Below are 12,064 nucleotides of genomic sequence, written 5' to 3'. Positions count from 1 at the left end.
AGACAATTATAAGAGAGCTGTGCTGTTCATGGGTCACTTTATAACTCCATTCGTAATTGTAATTACCCTCAATCAGAAATTACATGTGTTATTCCTTTTTGTTACCATGGCAACAGGTGTACTTACATTTGTTTCATTTTGTTGCCTGTACTTCTGACCTATTTGGTTTTAATTAGACGTACAATCAGAACTTCTACGGTTCTAACCTTTACTGAGTTTAATTTGCCCCAGCTGCAGAGCAAAAACGAATCCTTATAGTTTCAGAAAAAAGGAAGTTTCTGGTGTCCAGGTAAAGAAGATGCAGAAAACTCTGCTTTCATTTTGGTCATGGCTTTTCTGTCTCAGAATGTTCTTCTCCTCTCCAGAACTCTTATGGCATTTACTTTCCTGTGTTTTACTGTAATGCTGTGAAATAAGAGACATTATGGCTGCTTCTATTTTAGCAATGGTTAGTTTTCAACATAATCTTTATTTAACAATTCAAAAAAGACCTCAGCAGATTTTTTTTTTTTAGCCAGTGAGACACGTTTATCTTGGTTGTATTTTCAAACTAATCTCTAAGCTCTTTGTTTTTAATTAGACATACAATCAGATTCCTTGCACTTCTAACCTCTACTGAGTTTAATTTACCACAGCTGCAGTGCAAGAAGGAACCTCTATAGGTTCTGACAAAACAGAACTATCTTACCATGTCTGGGAGGACATGTGTGCAGGTGAAGAAGACACAGAGAATTTTGTTTTCATCTTGTTCTTGGCCCCTTGTCCTAGACTCTTTTATCCTCTTCAGAGCTCTTACGGCCTTTATTTTCCTCTGTTTTACTGTAATGATGTAAAATAAGAGTCATTATGCCTGCTTCTATTTTGAAAATGGTTATTTTTCTAACATAATCATTATTTAACAATTCGAGACAGGGCTCAGCAGACTTTTTTTTTCTTTTTCTTTTTTTTTTTAGCAATTGAGATACTTTTATCTTGAGCCAGTTTCTCCTCAAATGGGTACAGTTATCACAAGGTACAGCTGCAACAGCTCAGCCCTTGCTAGATCTATTTATCAATCAAAGACCATATGTGATAGATCTTTTGGGGATATTTTTTCTCATACTTTTTCCCAAGTTTTGCATCTGTAATTGAGCAGAAAGGGTTTCTATTATATGGAGAATTTATTAACTCTGACTATTGTGTAATGAGGAATATTTGCACTTGCCCTTAAATTTATAAACCATATAACCATCTCTTTATAATGTGTGACTGCTGGCAGATGCACTAAGCACATGTGTTGAAGGCCTGGCATCACAGTCATCTAAAGTTCATCTGCTATTCAAGAAGAATCTCTGCAATGCAACAAAAATTCAGGACACTTCTTACGTGAGGAATTATCACATACCCACATGTAGAAAAGACACTAAGTCCACTCCATCGTGGACATGGTTCATATATCTTCTCGCGGTCTACCCTGTAGAGTGTACGCTGTAGTTTCTCATGCACATTCTTTTCCTGTTGCTCGTAAGACCTCTGGGGTTGGCCTTGTTCCTCTCCATCAACCGATTCCACATGCTGAATCTTTTGTGTTGATAGTTCTTGAACTGCAGAATCCTGCTGGTAAGGGGGAAAGCCAGAAGCTGAAGACGGAGTGTAAATACCTCTTCCAATTTGCAACAGAATGAGCAAAATCTGATTGTGAAGTGCTTTGTAATCTGGCTGTAAATTTGTCAAGTTTATGCTTATTAAAACAAAAATAGCTATTCTGATTAATCTGTTTCGCATTTATTTCACTTTTTATCAGTCAATGTGGTGTATTTTCCACTTACGCTTTGCAATGATTTGTCTCATTATCGGAAAGTCATCGCATATCTATGTCAGACAAAGAATTGCTCATGCTACTCAGAAGGCGAATACTGGAAAACCCTACATGTGGCAAATAAAAACATGAAATTCACATAAAAGCCCCTTCTCAATCCTATGCAGACTTGAAAAAATCTTTATTTTCTCAATATTATTCTTTATTGAGGTATTGAAATAAAATAACAAACTCTCATTGCTTTGCACAGAAGAGGTCTCTCTTGGTTAAATGGCTGAACAATGTCAAGAAGTTCATTGTTTCTCGACATTCACCTAAAACCTTACAGCTTGGCTCAGGCTAAGTAACGCCTTTGTGTCACTGTTATTCAGGTAAAGTTTTCAAGGTCTTTATACCAAACTTTACAACCTACACACAAACGCCAGTAAGACACATATGAAAGGTTTGCAGGCATGAGAGTTTTTAATCACAGACACCTGCTTTTGCAGAAGTAGCTCAGTCTGTCATTGGCTGTTAGGAGCTTGAGATTTTTAAGGGCAGGGGAAAAGAATTAAAACGTATTTCTTTGGGTTGTGTTCATGCACAAACTGGAGCCAAGTTGCCTGATCACTTTTCCAAAGACTTGTTTTTCATAAAACACAAAGTGACCTTCTATTGGAAACATAAGTCAATACACCCAACCACAGACCCACATCCTGACTTTATTAGACTAACCAACTTTCTTTAATTCCATTATATGTGAAATGGACAAAGTCCATTTGCTTACACAGAAGGGAACACTCGACATTTCTTAACATGCTGCAGTAAAAAAAAAACCTTAAACCAGTACAGGTCCAGAGACAAATGCTAAGCAGGGCTGACGCCTGAAATCTGAAGTTAAAAAAATATTTTTATAGCATGTAACATTACACCATTAGGACTTTTCAAGTTTCTTCATTTGTCGTTTTCATAAAGCAATCGACTACTAAAACCTAAACCCCAAATGTTTACATGTGTTTGGGGCAGATTTGTATCTAATTACTTTATCCATACTGATGGAAAATCAGCAGGGCAACAAATTGTGAAGCCAGTGGCCATAAAACATCTGTCAGTGTGAGAATTCCAGCAGCTGCTGGTGAATGGTTATGGCAGTGAGGCAGTCTGTATTAATTTCAGGATGTGAATAACAAAAACAATTGACAACCCAGGGATTTTGTGTTTTTCAGTAAGCATCTTGTGCATGCATACACACAGCATGTTCCATTTCCAATCACGCTGTGATGTCAAAATGAATCCGCAACACTGAACAGAGAAGGCTAGTCTGCTTCCTCCCTGCGTTGCAGCCACCATCTCCGTTGGCTGCTGCAGCTCATGTGATTGAGGCTGTCCAATCTAATAGAACTGTTAAAAAAGACCTGCTTCCTCAGACTGAAAATGAGCAGATATGTTTGGAGATTAGGTGTTGTTATCTTTGGCTATCGTCTTTTGGGTTTGGGCTCCATTCTGCAATCAGGGAACTGAGGCGGAGCAGTGGAAGACTGTGTTCCTGACTGTTGCTTTCTCAAATTAAAACTGCAATGGACCAGACTGACAAGAAGGACTACAATTATTCACTATCTTGTATGGATGATATAGATTTGATTGATGTTGTCAGCAATAAGTCAAATGGATTTCAATGTGATGCATTCTAGCCGCATCACATGAAAAGGTTTAGCTGAAGTAGTTACAGGACACTGCATGCTGCACATATCAAAGGAGTTAAAGAATCCAAGAGAAAAAAGACCTTGACAGTGATTTGTGCCTCCACACACTTATTCACAGCTATTTATACGGCTGTTGTCCATCATTTTTAGATCGTTCAGACTAAAGGCATCATTCTTCACAGAGCACTCATGAAACATAAAAGCCTGAATATGTGTATATAACTTTCTTTGTTATAGATTTTTTTTCTTTCACACAGGTCAGCCCCATACTTCTTATTGGTTTATTGTAGTCATCATAAACCCTATGATGGGTTTCGTAGAACACTTTAGATCTTTACATTGCCTACTGTATGAAAACATACAGACATCACCACTATGCCACAAATATGAAGAAACTACTTTTAAAGGGAAAGCTATGAAGACTAAAACTATCTAAATGATTGATATTTTGAGTCTTACCTAATACGTGTAGAATTTAACTTATATTTTCATTTCAACACAAAAGAAAGTATGACTGTTCAGAAAAGTGACTGGTACACTGAATATATAGTTCTTCTCTTAAAGGCAAAAATGCACTTTAGCCCCCCAAAATATCACACTTTGACAATCAGCTAAAATAGCTGAGAGAACACCACGCTGGTGTAAACTGAGAGTAAGTGCATATCCTAGACTGATTAGCAAAGTCTGGTTTTGAGACCTCAGAGAGGAGTCAAGCATTGTCACATCACTGTCTTTGTGACTTCAAAAAACTGAATGTGGCAAACCCTGGTGGGATGTGACAAACTAAGGGACACTGCAGGCTCATGCCATAACCACCCAAACACACTGTAGTCATATCCAAAAGCAGACCCTGCTTTGTCGTTTATTTGGACTCTAACAATAATTGTAATTTACAAAATGAACATCATATTTTATTCAGTAAGAGGTGAAACTACCAGTTAAGACCATAAATACATCAGGAAAGTGTTCGGTGAGGTCATAAATTGAGAAAGCAAAAGAATATTTTCCCATAGATTTCCTGGCTTGTAGAAGAGCTGCCTCCTGCTGGCTGCTAGAAACAATGCAGATCTAAGACACTTCCACATTAGATCACTTTTCAAACTTGTGTTTAAAACTGTGTCCATTTTTTGCGATACTGCGCCGATGTAGCCTAGAAATCTACAAACATGAACAGCTCTTTAATGGTAATGGCAATGCAGTGTATCAGAGTAACCATCTGCTTCCAGTGCTAATATTTACGATAAGAGCAACAGAGTCTGTTGGAAATTTAAAGAATTTGGCAGGTATTTGTTCTTGAAACAAAGTACTGAAAAAGAGAAGAATTTTGACGTGAATGTGATGCAAGATGAAAACCAAAGAGAATGAGAAAGTGAGCTTAGCCTGATGGGACTTTGTTCCAGTCCAACAAATACATCTTTTCACTGGATAAATAAAAGGCTGAAGGTTCTGATGCGCGTTGCCTTCTTTCACCATAGTTTGTGTTTTTCTTCATCTCCTTGTTCACCTTATTTCCCCTCACAGTTTCACAGTAGATTGTTGCCCTGGGTGTGGTTTTGTCTCTTCCTGTTAAACGGTAGTTCTTTCTCCCCACTATCACCGACTTCTTGTTTATGGGGGATTTTTTGATTGTTGGACTTTCCTCTCTAGTATTGTAGGCTTTTTGTCATAAATATAATGTACCTTGAAAAGCCTGTTGTTAGTTTTATATAAATAATATTGAACAGAATTGTGCTAAAGTCAGTGCAGATATTTGGATTATCCATATGAATACCATTAATGTCTGTAAAGTGTTTTGAGGGAATCCGTCCAACAGTCGTTGGGAAATTTAGAAAGAGGTGGCGGACAACAAACATCCACCACATCCGCAGAGCCATGCTGCCAGTGTGTAGTATTTCTATGAAGCAATACTAATATTAGTATTAATACCTGGTAATGACAGTTCGAAGCATGAGATGTAAAGCAAACATCCAAATAAATCCCGACATTAAAAATTAAAAATTATTCAAAGAAACATTTTGTTTTGTTAAAATGACTTAAGCTTTCATCTCAAATGTAGTTTATATGTATCACAGTGCTGCAAAACCACACTGTAAATACATTTACATGTCAATTCTGTTTGATCTTTTGTAAATGCTATTACTCATACTGATCTACTTTTGATTCTTGCTTTGAAAAGCTGTGCAAATACTATTGTTCTTAATTACACTCATACTTTATTTGGATAAGAATGACAGCCAACAAACAAAAAACTAGACAGTGATGAAATACCTCAAACAGACCTGATATCCATGCAAAGCAGACAGTAAGCAGTAAGTGCTTTTCAAAGGACCTGATGAGCTTGTGATGATGCCACATTTTCCAACAAACATCAGCTCAAGCAAGAAAAAAATATGTTTTTAAATGATTAACAGATTTTCGAGAGCAGATGGAGTCCATTATTGAGGCGATTTGTTATGTCGTCAAATTTCTAAAGCAGGAAATAGCACTACTGAATAAATCACACAGATTTCAATGTCTGGAAATGAGCAAGTGTGTGTGCGTGTGTGTGTGCGTGTGTGTGTGTGTGTGTGTGTGTGTGTGTGTGTGTGTGTGTGTGTGTGTGTGAGAGTGTGTGAGTGTGAAGGGGGTAGGTGGTGGGAGGGATGTGGCTCTGCTGTTTTGATGTTGGAACAGGGAGGAGGTCAATTCAGAAATTTTTCAACACAGTGACAACCAGACACTAGCTCACTAGCGTGGAAGAGCACAGACGCTGATTACACAATCTGTTTACGAATATGAGTCACACAGCATCAGAAATCAAATCGAAGTATTAGAGAGAAGGAGCTTGTTCATAAGACAAAGAGGCGTTTCAGCACCCACACATTTTTGCTTTGAGAGTTATTATTCACAGCTAAAATAAAAAGACAAGCCTTAATGTGTTGATGTTAATTGCTTATATTCCACTCCACCTGGTTGTTTGTGTTCTCAGCAAAGTGTGGAGATCTGCTCTTCAGAAGTGTTACCAGGTCTTTGTAAGTATCACTTGTTCACTCATATCCATGCTCCTGCCCCTGCTGTTTTATGCCCTGTGAAAACAAAGTGAAAAACAGCTTCATTAATTCTAAAAACCACAATTTTAATGTGGCCCACATGTCAGCTGGAATAGCTAAGGCTAGAAGCTCCAAGTATCTGAAAGCAGAGGAAGTGTAAAATCATACAAGTTGCTGAATTCGGTTATGACAAAGCTCCTCTTTGAGGTTTCATTTGCATCAATGTCACCTTTTCAGTTTCAGAGTGGACTTTTTTCAACTTGTGTGAACCATTTTCAGTTGAAGAAACAGTAATAGGAGTCTTAAAGTTTGTCAGCTAAGTCACTGGTGGAGTGAAAGGTGTTGCGGCATGTAAAATCCTCAAATAGAAAAGAGTGCAAAGCATGAAAGAAGCTCTCTTTACAATAACGGGATAAGAGGGAGTTGCATTGTGGGAGGCCAATAAGTCAATATTTTCACCAGACAGGGTACTGTGCAAGACTCCTGTGTGCGAGAGTCTCCAGTTTCTTCATATTTTGCTAGGACATAGGAAATCTATGTAACTTGTGCAAACATACATGGAAGTACATTATTTAAGATGTCTATACACTCACTTTTATACCTCTCTGCCTCCATAATGACATCTCTCACCTTCCTAACTTTTCTGAATGTGGTGTGTCGAGCTGCCTACCAATACACAAAACAAAACACAATTACTCAAAAATGGCCAGGGATAAGAACTAGACTAAAATGACCAAAGAAGCAGCCAATGTCCAAAGAAAAACTTTAAAAGGGCTGGAGAAGTACTCCTCAAGGCCACTCTAAACAAACACAAGTCTGACTTCTTGGTAATAATAATGAAAATTTTAAAAAGTCAGGGATGGAGCAAGACTTTGCACATTGATGTGTTTATAACAGATATAGTTCCAGCATCCAAATACAGTGGTAAGTTTTTTTGTTGTCTTGAGCAATTCAATATATTTTAAAATGTCTTAATTCTGTCTTAATCAGTTCTTACAGAATAGCCTTGTCTGAAGATGCAGCATAGCACAGTGCTTCATATCTGATTATACGTTTGCACTGTGCTTTATTGCAATATGCTGCCTCTTCCAGCTGGAACAATGTACAGAGGGACTTAAAAATGTCAGAAGAGATTACTGGTGGTGTCAGTTTTTAATGGTGTGGAAAATAGCACTTGTGTTGAATGCATCTGCTTCTTTATTGTCTTTGCTTTGTTCTGGTAGTTTTAGAAACTGCTTATACATCCCAACTTAATATTGTCTAAGCTCTTTTGCTATGTGTCACACACATTGTTTGTTTGTTGCTATAATAATGTACTTTCTGCAGTCTTGTCTTAAACTCACTAAAATATTTCTGCTTAGATCAAAGGAAAGTCTAATAATAATAGAGCATTAAAGTTTGTGGACAATTTCTGTTTAAATGCAACCCAATCACAGAATTTTTACTTGACTTCTAAAATGAGTTAAATAGAAGACAACTGAAGAACTGAGAAAAAGATTTTATAAATTACAGTTTTTTTAAATCCAGAAAAAAAATCCAGTGTTTGCAGAAGGAAAATTAGCAAATTTAAAGATAAAATTTGAATTATCAATTGCAATAAATGGGATGACAAACAGGTGTCAGTGATCACCCTGTTTTGATGATGACAGTCTGTGTATGAATGGAAGAAACTGAAGCCCATCTTCTATTGCACAGAAGTGGTTAACAGACCAAGGTTATTTAAACAGTGGGGGTTTTGGTAGACTGGGAGGTAAAAATGGAAGCCAGAGTAACTTCTAAATGGCTAAAGATCTCTTTAACTCTGGCCAGTGTCCATGTGTCCATAATCAGGAGAACACTAAACAACAATGGTTTGTATTTCATGACCACAAGAAGAAAGCGACTTCACCCCAATGAGAAACTGTAGTTTCTGAAAGGTCACATGGACAAGCCAGAAGACATCTGGAACAATGCAAAGCCAAAATAGATCCTGCTGGTTTAAATGAAAATCATTCTGTTCCATGAAAGGAAAACACTGCACTGCAATGAATGACTTTCACTGTAACTGTGAAATATGGTGGAAGTATCAAAGTTTGGATCTTCTGAATTGCATCAGTGATTTCTAATGGAAAATTTTAAGACAGTTCTCCTTGAATTACACATAAAGAGAAAGTGGGTCAAGCATCTAGGCACTAATCCCATCTTGCCAGAGAATAGTCAAAGAAGGATGAAGAAAATGTTTTGTATTTTGTCAAAGTATTGATCTTTAACCAACAGAAATGATGTGGAAACACTTCAAGAAGTTGATTTTTTTTTTCTTTAGGTCACGAGCAGTTGTCTAAGCATTTCACTGCATATCGTACTGTGTATGACTGTGTACGTGACAAATAAATTTTGAATTTGATATAACACCCCCCACCCCGCACCACCCCCCAATCAACATCCTGGAGTTACAGCTGCACTTTCATTCCTCCAAGCTGATGTGAAAGACTGACCAACAGTCACTGAAGGCAAATAATTTAAAGGTTTTGTGTTATTTGTGTAATTGGTTTCCTTGCTTTCTGGCTTTGTGTGAAAATGTGACTATGTTGTAGGTTTGGATAGAAATATAAAAGATCAAAATGTGGATCACAATGCCTTTAAACATAGTTTTAGCACATTGTGCCAGCTGTGCTGCACTGTCACAGGGCTCAATCACAAGGTAGCAAATCTCACCCTGCACCTGTCAAGATGGTGCACCACAGCCCCACCCCCACCAAAAATAAATAAATAAATAAATAGATGAATAAAAATAAACAGGAAAATAACTCCTACTACTCCTACTAAATTGTTTAAGTTATGAAGGGCAGCATGATATCATTTCACAACAGATTTGTCCCCAAGGAAGGAAGGAAAAGGAAAAGGTGAAATCATCACGTGTTTGGTCTGCTAAAGAGGAGAAGGAGAACAGCATGAGCCCAAGGCTGAGCCATGGTTTTACTTGTAATATAAATCATTCACTAAAAAACTAAGCCACGTAGTGACAACATCATCTTTCAACGCTGATTTGGAGAGTACTTTTTTTTGGAAGTAGAGGGTGTCACTTTAACCAGAGAACACAGGACATAGACTGCATTTATCACTTGGTGTGTGATAAATGCTGCTGAATGCTTTTATGAGCATGATAAATCCGCTGCAATGAAGCAAATAGCGTGACTGAAAAATGACTTGCAAAACTGGAATCTAACAGATACACCTATACACCTATATTGCCTAACAGATACACCTATTCTGTCCACTCTTTGGAACAACAACAGATTCAGTTCTTCTGAGAAGGCCTTCCACAAAGCTTAGGAGTTTTTATGAGAATTTTTGGCCATTCTTCCAGAAGTGTATTTGTGAGATCAGACATTGATGGCCTGACTGAGAGTTTATGCTCTAATTTCTTCCAAAGGTGTTCTGTCAGATTGAGGTCAGCACTCTGTGCAGGCCAGTCAAGTTCTTCCACACCAAACTCACTCATCCATGTCTTTATGGAGCTTGCTTTGTGCACAGGTAGCCATGTTGGAACAGGAATGGGCCAACCCCAAACTGTACCCACAAAATTGGGAGCATGAAATTGTCCAAAATGTTTTGGTATACTGAAGCATAAGAGTTCCTTTTATGAATCCTCCCTTCCCCCAAACTGTACACTTGGCACAATTCAGTAAGACAAGTACTGATCTCCCAGTGACCGCTGAACCCAGACTTATCTATCAAATCGCCAGTCACTTGATTTGTGCCAGATATTGCATTTTCACTGTTCTAGAGTCCAGTGGGGAAATTCTTTACACCACTGCATCAACATGTGCTTGGATGCATCTGTTCAGCCATAGAAACCCATTCCATGTCGCTCTCTACGCACTGTTCTTGAAGTAAATGGAAGACCACATATGGTTTTGGAGGTCTTTAGTGATTGACTCTGCAGAAAGTTGGTGACTTTTGCGCATTATGTGCCTCAGCATTCTCTGACCATACTCTGGGATTTTACATGCCCTGCAACTTCATGGGTGAGTTGTTGTCATTCCCAATCGCTTCCAGTTTGTTATAATACCAATCACAGTTGACTATCCACATATAGCATCCAGTAGCATGCTGGAAAAGACTGAGCAACACATTCTTTCACAGACTGCTTTGCAGAAAGCAGTCTGCATGCCTAGGTGCTTTATTCTTACCCTTTGTAAAACGCAGATGGGAAAAAAAATCTGAGGTATTGTCATCACCCCATCAGACCAGTGGTTGGGCTAAGCGGACACCCAATTTTGTGGATGTGATAACTCAAGAACGAAGCCATGTAGGTGTTTGAAATTGATACCACAAATGTATCTATTAAAAATCTTGGATGAGTTTGAATCTCAATGATGAATTAATATAATGAAAAACTGAATGAATTAGAGGAAGTGGCTGACATCCAGAAATCCTACCAGTGGCTGGACAAAGCTGGACTGAAAGACAGCACAGAGGCAAAGCTTGGGGAGTGGCTCCAGCAGATCCCAGGAACAACATCTGAGATCTCTCTCCAGAAGAGCACAGTCCTAGGAACAGCAAAGATACTGCATGGGAACTTCAAGCTCCCAGGCTGCCAGCAGAAGACCCAAGCTTGAAGCATAAAAGACTGCACGCAGGGGTGAGAGGGTAATTTATATATTTAAAAATGTTTTTACATAGTCTGTGTAATAACTGATTACTGAATACAAATAAATATCAAATATTTCTTTAAGAAGGTTTTCAAGGATCTGTTTGTCCACGTTTTGGAACAACAGAAACAGTTTGACCTTGACCCCCAAGTCGTTGGCTAGGCCTTCCTCCTTTCTGTCTACCACACTTACTGCATCAGCACGGGCTTCTCTCTCCAGGCCAAAGGCAAAGCTCCTACCAAGAATCCTAACCACGAGCTCTCTGTTTTCTGACAACACAAGAGGTGAGTTGGATTCATTTTAATCTATCAAAACAGCTGGTCTTGAATGTACTCTGTTTTTTCTTACAAGCTAAGCTAATATTATCTCTCCATAACAAATCCACTGGCAGTATGAAATAAGTATTACTATATTCATCATGTATCCATCTGTCAAAGAAATATATATTACTTTATCTCTTCTTGGCAGTGGCCCTAAAGTAAATGCATATCTGTAAAGAATTACCAATGGCGGCATAATTGGATGGCTGTACAGAGTAACAAGGAGGACAAACAAATTAAGTCTGTGGGTTATGGAGGAATGCTGGTGGTTGGACTGCTTAGGATGCAAATTGGACTCAAATTTACCTTCTAGACATGCCCGAACCTCCGCCAACTTCTTATCATCTGCCAGATGAAGCAGTTTAGAGAGCTGGCTGAAGCTGCGTACATAAACAGTCGGTGGAGAGAGCTGCAGGAGTGGATGGCCCTCACTATCTCTTTCGTGGGACTGAACATCTGAGTCACAAAGTAGGAAATAAAACAAAAAAGAAACTTTAATTGCCTGAAATGCTTAATGGAGATCTGAGTCTTTGTTTTTGTACTTTTCCAGGTTCATACTATGAGACACAAAGGAAACCACACACTTAAAGTAGAGCAGACA

The 12,064-nt window shown here is 38.3% G+C and overlaps 1 pseudogene across 1 annotated transcript in view; it reads right to left on the bottom strand.

Moving 5' to 3' along the window:
• LOC309714579 (outer dynein arm-docking complex subunit 2-like) overlaps nt 1–12,064 on the bottom strand; it is a 35,055-nt pseudogene that overhangs the window by 22,583 nt on the left and 408 nt on the right. The window contains exons 2-5 of the transcript in view: nt 11,770–11,927; nt 11,195–11,412; nt 6,429–6,545; nt 1,385–1,596 (exon numbers count right to left, since the gene is read on the bottom strand). The product of the transcript in view is annotated as an outer dynein arm-docking complex subunit 2-like (transcript). The remainder of the gene's footprint in view (nt 1–1,384; nt 1,597–6,428; nt 6,546–11,194; nt 11,413–11,769; nt 11,928–12,064) is intronic.

The sequence above is a fragment of the Aulonocara stuartgranti genome (assembly GCF_965226115.1).
Source record: "Aulonocara stuartgranti genome assembly, chromosome: 9".
Classification (NCBI taxonomy): Eukaryota; Metazoa; Chordata; class Actinopteri; order Cichliformes; family Cichlidae; genus Aulonocara; species Aulonocara stuartgranti.
This window is presented reverse-complemented; position numbering and strand designations above follow the sequence as displayed.